Source organism: Triticum aestivum, chromosome 5A, assembly GCF_018294505.1.
Source record: "Triticum aestivum cultivar Chinese Spring chromosome 5A, IWGSC CS RefSeq v2.1, whole genome shotgun sequence".
In the NCBI taxonomy this organism is placed as follows: Eukaryota; Viridiplantae; Streptophyta; class Magnoliopsida; order Poales; family Poaceae; genus Triticum; species Triticum aestivum.
In genome coordinates this window covers 529,727,718-529,740,162 of record NC_057806.1, presented here as the reverse complement: position 1 = coordinate 529,740,162, position 12,445 = coordinate 529,727,718, and positions in this window count along the sequence as shown.

Genomic DNA, 12,445 nt, shown 5'->3' with positions numbered 1-12,445 from the left:
CTTTCAGCACTCACCCTTAGGCGACTTACTAAAATCATTGAGGTCTCTCTCCTTGTCAGGATACCCTTGGCTGAACTATGTCCGGCTCGAGTGGGAAGCGGACGACGAAGAAATCCGTCCCCCACCCACCACCCACTTAATAGCCACTGTCGACGACTTAACCGACATGCTTGATTTTGGCTCCAAAGACATCGATGGTATGGACGGCGATGTAGGAGAAGAACAGGAACCACCGCCCATAGGGCGCTGGACTGCCACCTCATCATATGATATATACATGGTGGACACCCCCAAAGAAAGCGATGGCAATAAGGCAACAGAGGATAATCCCCCCGAGAAGCAATCTAAGCACCGGCGTCAACGGTGCCGCTCTAAGCCCCGCCATAGAAAGAACGGCGATACCGGCACAAGAGACAATAACGCTGCGGATAGCACCGAAGATGAAGACAATCCCCTCCAGCCAGGCCTCGAGCGGGAGGATGGGCAAGCCAGCCCTAAGGAACAGGCAGCAGACGGAGAATCAGAGGATGACAATTACATACCTCTCTCCAAAGGCGAGGCGAGCCTCGGTGATGAAGAATTTATCATGCCTGAGGATCCTGCCGAACAGGAGCGCTTCAAGCGCCGGCTTATAGCCACAGCAAAAAGCCTGAAGAAAAAGCAGCAGCAGCTTCAAGCTGACCAAGATCTGCTAGCGGATAGATGGACCGAGGTCCTGGCAGCCGAGGAATACGAACTCGAGCGCCCAACCAAAAGTTACCCAAAACGCAAGTTGTTACCCCAACTCGAGGAGGAAGCACTAAAGCCTACGCTCCCAGCATATGATGCGGCTGACCGACCACCTCGTGGCCAAGACAAAGTGACATATCAGGCCGAAGTCCAGCCCGCACCCCGTCGCCAGTCAAACAAAAATACCAAGGCCCGGGGCAACACGCAGGACCTGGGAGACGTATTGGAAAACAAAGCAGGACATACAAGATCGATCTACAGATCACGGGGGCGCGCCCCAACACGTGACGACGACCGTCATGCCGGATATACCAAAAGAAAATCCGGCCGGGCCGAATACAGCAGACAATACTCATATGAACTGCGTCGTGACATAGCCCGGCATAGAGGCGCCGCACACCCCCTATGCTTCACGGATGAAGTAATGGATCACGAATTCTCAGAAGGGTTCAAACCCGTGAACATCGAATCATATGATGGTACAACAGACCCCGCGGTATGGATCGAAGATTTCCTCCTCCACATCCATATGGCCCGCGGTGACGATCTACATGCCATCAAGTACCTCCCATTAAAACTCAAAGGGCCTGCTCGGCATTGGCTCAATAGCCTGCCGACAAACTCCATTGGCAGTTGGGAGAATCTGGAAGACGCATTCCTTGACAACTTCCAAGGCACTTATGTGCGACCACCGGATGCCGATGACTTGAGTCACATAACCCAACAGCCAGGGGAATCAGCCAGGAAATTCTGGACTCGGTTCCTAACTAAAAAGAACCAAATTGTTGACTGTCCAGATGCCGAGGCATTAGCGGCATTTAAGCATAATATCCGCGACGAGTGGCTCGCCCGACACCTCGGCCAAGAAAAGCCGAAATCCATGGCAGCCCTCATGACACTCATGACCCGCTTTTGTGCGGGCGAGGATAGCTGGCTGGCTCGCAGCAACAACACATCAAGAAACCCTGGCAATTCAGATGCCAAGGATAGCAACGGCATGCCACGTCGCAACAGACACAAGCGCCACAACAACGGTGACAACGCCGAAGACACGACAGTTAATGCCGGATTCAGCGACCCTAAATCCGGTCAGTAGAAAAAGCCGTTCAAAAGAAGCAATCCGGGACCGTCCAGCTTGGACCGCATACTCGATCGTTCGTGTCAAATTCACGACACCCCCGATAGACCAGCCAACCACACCAACAGAGAATGCTGGGTGTTCAAACAAGCCGGCAAGTTGAATGCCGAAAACAAGGAAAAGGGGCTGCATAGCGACGACGAGGAGGAGCCCCGGCCTCTGAACACCGGAGGACGGAAGAAATTTCCTCCCCAAGTGAAAACGGTGAACATGATATGCACAACCCATATTCCCAAGCGGGAGTGGAAGCATGCACTAAGGGGCGTCTATGCGATGGAGCCAGTCGCCCCAAAGCTCAACCCATGGTCTTCTTGTCCAATCACCTTTGATCGCAGGGACCACCCCACCAGTATTCGTCATGGCAGTTCTGCCGCATTGGTCCTCGACCCCATCATTGACGGATTTCACCTCACTCGAGTCCTTATGGACGGTGGCAGCAGGCTGAACCTGCTCCATCAGGATATAGTATGCAAAATGTGTATAGACCCCTCAAGGATCAAACCCACCAAAACCACCTTTAAAGGTGTCATCCCAGGTGTAGAGGCCTGTTGTACGGGCTCAATCACACTGGAAGTGGTCTTCGCATCTCCGGACAACTTCCGAAGCGAGGCGTTAATCTTCGATAGCGTGCCCTTCCGCAGTGGCTATCACGCACTGCTCGGACGAACCGCATTTGCCAGATTCAATGCGGTACCGCATTATGCATACCTCAAGCTCAAAATGCCAGGACCTCGCGGGGTTATAACAATTAATGGAAACACAAAGTGCTGGCTCCGCACGGAGGAGCACACTGCGGCCCTCGCAGCAGAAGCGCAAGGCAGCCTTATGAGGCAAACCTCCAATTAAGTGAAAAAGACCCCGAACACCTTCAAGCGAGTCTGGAGTACCCTGCAAGAGGATCGCCAGGCACGTTTAGAGCTCGCCTAGCAATTCGGCCTCCGTCCTAGTCCCATTCAAGCGGCTAGTCAAATTGTTGACTATCCAGATGCCGAGGCATTAGCGGCATTTAAGCATAATATCCGCGACAAGTGGCTCGCCCGACACCTCGGCCAAGAAAAGCCGAAATCCATGGCAGCCCTCACGACACTCATGACCCGCTTTTGTGCGGGCGAGGATAGCTGGCTGGCTCGCAGCAACAACACATCAAGAAACCCTGGCAATTCAGACGCCAAGGATAGCAACGGCAGGCCACGTCGCAACAGACACAAGCGCCGCAACAACGGTGACAACGCCGAAGACACGACAGTTAATGCCGGATTCAGCGGCCCTAAATCCGGTCAGCAGAAAAAGCCGTTCAAAAGAAGCAATCCGGGACCGTCCAGCTTGGACCGCATACTCGATCGTTCGTGTCAAATTCACGGCAGCCCCGATAGACCAGCCAACCACACCAACAGAGAATGCTGGGTGTTCAAACAAGCCAGCAAGTTGAATGCCGAAAACAAGGAAAAGGGGCTACATAGCGACGACGAGGAGGAGCCCCGGCCTCTAAACACCGGAGGACAGAAGAAATTTCCTCCCCAAGTGAAAACGGTGAACATGATATACGCAACCCATATTCCCAAGCGGGAGTGGAAGCGTGCACTAAGGGACGTCTATGCGATGGAGCCAGTCGCCCCAAAGCTCAACCCATGGTCTTCTTGTCCGATCACCTTCGATCGCAGGGACCACCCCACCAGTATTCGTCATGGCGGTTCTGCCGCATTGGTCCTTGACCCCATCATTGACGGATTTCACCTCACTCGAGTCCTTATGGACGGTGGCAGCAACCTGAACCCGCTCCATCAGGATATAGTAAGCAAAATGGGTATAGACCCCTCAAGGATCAAACCCACCAAAACCACCTTTAAAGGTGTCATCCCAGGTGTAGAGGCCTGTTGTACGGGCTCAATCACACTGGAAGTGGTCTTCGGATCTCTGGACAACTTCCGAAGCAAGGCGTTAATCTTCGATAGCATCCCCTTCCGCAGTAGCTATCACGCACTGCTCGGACGAACCACATTTGCCAGATTCAATGCGGTACCGCATTATGCATACCTCAAGCTCAAAATGCCAGGACCTCGCGGGGTTATAACAATTAATGGAAACACAGCGCTCGCTCCGCACGGAGGAGCACACTGCGGCCCTCGCAGCAGAAGCGCAAGGCAGCCTTATGAGGCAAACCGCCAATTCAGTGAAAAAGACCCCGAACACCTTCAAGCGAGTCTAGAGTACCCGGCAAGAGGATCGCCAGGCACGTTTAGAGCTCGCCTAGCAATTCGGCCTCCGTCCTAGTCCCATTCAAGCGGCGAAATTTGCGCCGCGCGTACATAATTATGCACTCAAGATACCATGGGCATAGGCGGAGGCACGGCCATGGCATGGCCCACAATGCGGCTCAACCGCTTCAGGACCCGTATACCTTTAACATTTTCTTCCTTTCAGGCCCCTATTCTCTGAAGGCCCTCTCCGATCGTCTGATTATCGGACCCATCATGGGAAGGAAACACCAAGGAAGCAAGAAGCTCTGACGTGCAAGGGAATCCCCTGGTGGTCCCTGATAACGACCGCTATACCTGTTTTACATACCCACACGCAGCTTGCCCTTGGATAGGACATGTCAAATAGTCCTATTTTTGCTTACTGCACCACTTGTATACATACGCTTTGACGTATCATTTAAATAACAATGTACAACGTTAGCTTATTATCACATTTCTTCATCTTTTTTCCTGTCTACTTATTTACGACAAATTGCACCCGTCCATTCTGGTATGTCCAGTGCGCCAGGGGCTTCAGTGTACCCCATAACATGGCAAGAAAAGTCCGAACACTTTCGACAGTGCGGCACCCCAAACTTATAGCATTATATGCATCAACTCTGAATCATGTCTTGGGTCAATAGTTGGGTTTGCTCGGCTCCCATGTTTTGGTACCTTACGTTCCGCTATATCGGCTAAGGTAGCACTGGGAGAACTACTGCGATTGTGTCCCGGTTCTTCCGGACGAGCACCTCAGTAGAGAAAGCCAAAGACTGACTGTCATGACGTGATGAGAGCTGGTCGCTGTTCGAGAGGTCTCAAATCCTTAAAGATTTTTTCTGCTTCGGGCGAGGAGTCGGCCTTGTCCGACTTAGGCGTACATAGCACCCCAAGTTCGGCCTTCCGAATACTAGGGGCTTCGCCAAAATCTAAAATTGTAGACTTCTATGGCTAAGTGAGAGTGATAAAGCTTTATAGTCCAATTGCCTGGTTCGTTGTGCTGAACACCTCCTTCGAAGGACCCAAAACTGGGATAAAGAGTGATCAGGTTTATCCCGAACACCTCAGTACTAGTTACATGGGGGCAGAAGTCGACGACTGGCCAACTCTCAAATTTTAGAAACGGCCGCACAGAAGGTAATATTTTAAATTAACAAGCGTTACATAGCACACATGAACTCGTTTCACATTATAGGATCACATGAGTACATTCATTCAAATATTACATCCTTAGCACATTCCTCTGCCCCAAGGCGAGCACCCTTCAAGCCACTGTCATAATACTTTTCGGGGTGGCGATGCTCCTTGCCCTCCGGCGGCCCCTCCTTCACTAGGTTTTTGGTGTCCATCTTTGTCCAGTGCACTTTCGCCCGGGCAAAAGCCCTGCGCGCACCCTCAATGCAGACGAACCGCTTTATGACTTCAAGCTAGGGGCAGGCGTTCACAAGCCGCCTCACCAGGCCGAAATAGCTACTAGGATGGGGCTCGCCAGGCCACATCCAGACTATGAGGCCCTTCATGGCCAGTTCGGCCGCCTTGTGAAGCTCGACCAGTTGCTTCAACTGGTCGCTCAAGGGCATCGGATGCTCAGTCCCAGTATACTGAGACCAGAACAACTTCTCCGTCGAGCTCCCTTCCTCGGTCCAGTAGAACTCCACGGCATTCGACACACTGCTGGGTAGATCTGCGAATGCTCCTGGAGAACTCCAAATTTGGGTAAGTAAAAGGAAAGTTTCCTTAACATGCTTGCTTTGCATAATCAATGCCTTACCCGCCGCTATCTTCTTGACCGCCTCAAGTTCCTGGAGGGCCTTTTGGGCTTCGGCCTTGGCATTTTGTGCGGTCTCGAGGGCCTTCACAAACTCGGACCCTTGCGTTTTAGAGTCATGCTCCAAGGACTCGTACTTCTTGACAAACTCCTGGAGGTCTTGCTGAACCTCGCCGACTCGAGCCTCTTGCTTCTCGCGCTCGGCGCGCTCCTTGGCCGCTTTGCCTTTGGCCTCGGACATCGCCTTCTTCAGGGCCGCCAGTTCGCTCATGGCCCCTAGCAAAATTCATGACGATCCTGTGATCTAACAACCAGTTTCCTTTTTCTTTATCAATAAACAGACAAGGTATTACTTACCTTTGTTCCCTTCGAGCTGCCTCTTGGTAAGGCCGAGCTCTTCCTCGGACCGCTCAAGGTCCCGCTTCGGTGTGGAGACCTCCGTCGTGTGAGCGGCAGCGGCCAGCAGTGAAGCCTGCTTATTCACATAGACATATTCTGATTAGACTCATGTGATTATTATTTGATCCTCTGTTCGACCTTTCTTCGCGAACACCAAACAGAGCATCTGGGGCTACTGTCTATGGGGTAACATTTTCGCATAATTTGATTACTTACCTCAAAGCCTGTTAGGAGGTTGGCACAGGCTTCAGTCAGTCCGCTTTTGGCGGACCGAACCTTCTTGACCACCGCACTCATGATAGTGCGGTGCTCTTCGTCAATGGAAGCGCCGCGAAGCACTTCCAGCAAATTGTCCGATGCCTCTGGATGGACAGAGGCCATCGGCACAGACGGCTTGCTGAAGGAAATATGCCCTAGAGGCAATAATAAAGTTATTATTTATTTCCTTATTTCATGATAAATGTTTATTATTCATGATAGAATTGTATTAACCAGAAACATAATACATGTGTGAATACATAGACAAACAGAGTGTCACTATTATGCCTCTACTTGACTAGCTCGTTGATCAAAGATGGTTATGTTTCCTAGCCATAGACAAAGAGTTGTCATTTGATTAACGGGATCACATCATTAGGAGAATGATGTGATTGACTTGACCCATTCCGTTAGCTTAGCACTCAATCGTTTAGTATGTTTCTATTGCTTTCTTCATGACTTATACATGTTCCTATGACTATGAGATTATGCAACTCCCGTTTACCGAAGGAACACTTTGTGTGCTACCAAACGTCACAACGTAATTGGGTGATTATAAAGGTGCTCTACAGGTGTCTCTGAAGGTACTTGTTGGGTTGGCATATTTCGAGATTAGGATTTGTCACTCCGATTGTCGGAGAGGTATCTCTGGGCCCACTCGGTAATGCACATCACTTAAGCCTTGCAAGCATTGCAACTAATGAGTTAGTTGCAGGATGATGTATTACGGACGAGTAAAGAGACTTGCCGGTAACGAGATTGAACTAGGTATTGAGATACCGACGATCGAATCTCGGGCAAGTAACATACTGATGACAAAGGGAACAACGTATGTTGTTATGCGGTATGACTGATAAAGATCTTCGAAGAATATGTGGGAGCCAATATGAGCATCCAGGTTCCGCTATTGGTTATTGACAGGAGACGTGTCTCGGTCATGTCTACATAGTTCTCGAACCCGTAGGGTCCGCACGCTTAAAGTTTTGATGATGGCTATATTATGAGTTTATGAGTTTTTATGTACCGAAGATTGTTCGGAGTCCCGGATGTGATCACAGACATGACGAGGAGTCTCGAAATGGTCGAGACATGAAGATTGATATATTGGAAGCCTATATTTGGATATCGGAAATGTTTCGGGTGAAATCTGGATTTTACCGGAGTACCGAGGGGTTACCGGAACCCCCCCGGGGGCTTAATGGGCCATAGTGGGCCTTAGTGGAGAAGAGGAGAGGCGGCTAGGGCAGGGCCACGCACCCCTCCCCCTCTAGTTCGAATAGGACAAGGAGAGGGGGGCGGCGCCCCCCCTTTCCTTCCTTTCTCCCTCCTCTTCCCCCCTTCTCCTAATCCAACAAGGAAGGGAGGGAGTCCTACTCCCGGTGGGAGTAGGACTCCTCCTGGTGCGCCTCCTCCTGGCTGCCCATACCTCCCCCCTTGCTCCTTTATATACGGGGGCAGGGGGCACCCCATAGACACAACAATTGATTTGATCTTTTAGCCGTGTGCGGTGCCCCCCTCCACCAGAGTCCACCTCGATAATACTGTAGCAGTGCTTAGGCGAAGCCCTGCATCGGTAGAACATCATCATCATCACCACGCCATGGTGCTGACGAAACTCTCCCTCAACACTCGGCTGGATCGGAGTTCGAGGGACGTCATCGGGCTGAACGTGTGCTGAACTCGGAGGTGCCATGCGTTCGGTACTTGATCGGTCGGTTCGTGAAGACGTACGACTACATCAACCGCGTTGTGCTAACGCTTCCGCTTTCGGTCTATGAGGGTACGTGGACAACACTCCCCCCTCTCGTTGCTATGCATCACCATCATCTTGCGTGTGCGTAGGTATTTTTTTGAAATTACTACATTCCCCAACAGTGGCATCCAAGCCAGTTTTTATGTGTAGATGTCATATGCACGAGTAGAACACAAGTGAGTTGTGGGCGATATAAGTCATACTGCTTACCAGCATGTCATACTTTGGTTCGGCGGTATTGTTGGATGAAGTGGCCCGGACCGACATTACGCGTACACTTACGCGAGACTAGTTCTACCGACGTGCTTTGCACACAGGTGGCTGGCGGGTGTCAGTTTCTCCAACTTTAGTTGAACCGAGTGTGGCTACGCCCGATCCTTGCGAAGGTTAAAACAGCACCAACTTGACAAACTATCGTTGTGGTTTTGATGCATAGGTAAGAATGGTTCTTGCTCAGCCCGCAGCAGCCATGTAAAACTTGCAACAACAAAGTAGAGGACGCCTAACTTGTTTTTGCAGGGCATGTTGTGATGTGATATGGTCAAGACGTGATGAGATATAAGTTGTTGTATGAGGTGATCATGTTTTGTTGAGGTTATCGGCAATTGGCAGAAGCCTTATGGTTGTCTCTTTATTGCATAAGATGCAAGAGCCAAATAATTACTTTACTTTATCGCTATGCGATAGCAATAGTTGCAAGAGCAATAGTTGGCGAGACGACCATGTGATGACACATTGATATAGATCAAGATGATGGAGATCATGGTGTCATGCCGGTGACGATGGATATCATGACGATGCTTTGGAGATAGAGATCAAAGGCACAAGAGGATGATGGCCATATCATGTCACATATTTTGATTGCATGTGATGTTTATCTTTTATACATCTTACTTTGCGTAGTTATGACGGTAGCATTATAAGATGATCTCTCACTAAATTTCAATATAAAAGTGTTCTCCCTGAGTATGCACCGTTGCCAAAGTTCATCGTGCCCAGAGACCACGTGATGATCGGGTGTGATAAGCTCTACGTCCATCTACAACGGGTGCAAGCCAATTTTTGCATGCGCAGAATACTCGGGTTAAACTTGACGAGCCTAGCATATGCAGATATGGCCTCGGAACACTGGAGACCGAAAGGTCGAGCATGAATCATATAGTAGATATGATCAACATAGTGATGTTCACCATTGAAAACTACTCCATTTCACGTGATGATCGGTTATGGTTTAGTTGATTTGGATCACGTGGTCACTTAGATGATTAGAGGGATGTCTATCTAAGTGGGAGTTCTTAAGTAATTTGATTAATTGAACTTTAATTTATCATGAACTTAGTCCTTGTAGTATTAGCATATCTATGTTGTAGATCAATGGCTCGCGTTTAGCTCCCCTGTTTTATTTTTTATATGTCCCTAGAGAAAACTAAGTTGAAAGATGTTAGTAGCAATGATGCTGATTGGATCCGTGATCTGAGGATTATCCTCATTGCTGCACAGGAGAATTATGTCCTTGATGACCGCTAGGTGACAGACCTATTTGTAACACCCTCGATGCGGCTATAGCTCCCACGTGTCGAGGCACGACTTAGAGGCATAACCGCATTGAAAGCAATGTCGCAAGTTAGGAAATCTTCACAACATCCCATGTAATATAGATAATAAAAGGGGAGATACATAGTTGGCTTACACTCGCCACGTCAATCAAAGTACATAAATAGCACTACAACATTCAAACACTCATGGCCCGACTATGGTGCCAAAATAAAAGACAAACCCAACATGCGACACGGTCCCGATCACCCCAACTGGGCACCACTACTGATCATCAGGGAAAGACACGTAGTATCGGCGTGAGTCCTCGTCGAACTCCCACTTGAGCTCAAGCGCGTCATCTGGAATGGAATCATCAGGCCCTGCATCTGGTTTGGAAGTAATCTGTGAGCCACAGGGACTCAGCAATCTCGCACCCTCGCGATCAAGACTATTTAAGCTTATAGGTAAGGCAGGGTAAAATATGTGGAGCTGCAGCAAGTGACTAGCATATATGGTGGCTAACCTGTTCGCAAAAGAGAGCGAGAAGAGGAGGCAAAGCGCGAGCGAGTAATCTAGAGAACAACCGGCGCAAGCATAACTCCAACACCATGTTCACTTCCCAGACTCCGCCGAGAAGAGACCATCACGACAACTCACATAGTTGATTCATTTTAATTAAATTAAGGTTCAAGTTATCTACAACCAAACATTAACAAATTCCCATCTGGCCATAACCACGGGCATGGCTTTCGAAAGTTCAAATCCCTGCATGGGAGTCCCAACTTAGCCCATGACAAGCTCTCACGGTCAATGAAGGAATAGACCTTTTCCCGAGACGTTCCGATCAGACTCGGTATCCCGGTTCTTTAAGACACTTTGACAAGTTAAAACAAATCCAGCAACACCACCCGAATGTGCCGACAAATCCCGATAGGAGCTGCACATATCTCGTTCTCAGGGCACACTCAGATGAGCCAGACGTCGGGTAGACTAGCCCAGAGTTGTCCCTGGTAGCCCCGGACATCGCTCGGTTGGACCAACACTCAGAGGAGCACTGGCCCGGGGGGGGGGGGTTAAATAAGATGACCCTCGGGCTCCGGAAACCCAAGGGAAAAAAGAGGCTAGGTGGCAAATGGTAAAACCAAGGTTGGGCATTGCTGGAAAAGCTTTAATCAAGGCGAACTATCAAGGGGTTCCCATTATAACCCAACCGCGTAAGGAACGCAAAATCCGGGAACATAACACCGATATGACGGAAACTAGGGCGGCAAGAGTGGAACAAAACACTAGGTGAGAGGCTGAGCCTTCCACCCTTTACCAAGTATATAGATGCATTAAGATAACATGGCAATATAATGATATCCCAACAAGTAAATAATGTCCCAACAAGGAACGGTCTCCAATCTTCACCTGCAACTAGCAACGCTATAAGAGGGGCTGAGCAAAGCGGTAACATAGCCAATCAACGGTTTGCTAGGACATGGTGGGTTAGCGGTTTGACATGGCAATTTGGGAGGCATGATAAGCAAATGGTAGGCATCGTAGCATAGGCATAGCAAAAGAGCGAGCATCTAGCAGAGCAAAGATAGTAGTGATTTCGAGGGTATGATCATCTTGCCTGCAAAGTTGTCAGAGTTGACTGGATCCTCGAAAGCAAACTCAATGGGCTCCTCGTTAGCGAACTCATCTCCCGACTCTACCCAAACAAGACAAACAAGCAACGAGGACACAATCAACCACGTGCAAGGCTCAAACAATATGATGCAAACATGGTATGCTATGCGGGATGCGATATATGATGCATATGCAAGATTTGACACAGAATGAATGAACCTGGCCTCAACATGGAAATCCAAGTGTGCCACTGGAAAGATGAGATGAAATCGCTTGAAAACGATATAAAGAACACCGGAATCAGAGTTACGGTTTGGAAATGGCAAGCAATTCAAATATGGCCACAGTCTGCGATTTACAGCAAGTAGCCATCTAAATGCAACAAGATGAACATGCTACAGCACCCAAAAATGGCATCAAAATACATGGCAGGGATCCACTCATGAAGCTTAACAAAATACTAGCACTGAGCTACGGCCAATTCATCCATTAGCAGGTTCAAACAAGCATGGCAAAAATGCATTTGACAAACAGATCTCAGACTTAGTGAAATTAACACTTGTCTGGAATTTCAGATCAGAAGCACTCTTTGGAGCATGAAAACAATATACTACAGGACCTGAACATGGCAAAGTAAAGCATGGCATGGAGCTACTCAAAGACCTTAACAAAAGTCCCTTAGTGACCTTGAGCCAAAAGGGATCAGAAAATATATTTGCAAGCATGTGAACATGGCAAAACATAATCAGATCACAGACTCAGTGAAAACTGGAGCATGCTGAAACATATATCAAGTAGGCATGTTTACGAGCTCGTTGCACTCACTACAGAGCAAGTAATGACAATATAGGCATACACCCATCAAGAATACACAAAATACAAGCTATACATGGCAAGAACAATAACATAGCATGCACGGATCAACTACAACATCCTCGGCAAAATCGCTAACAAGTAGACAATCTGCCCAGATTCACTAAATGACAAAAGTAGAGCTCGATTGACTCGAGCTA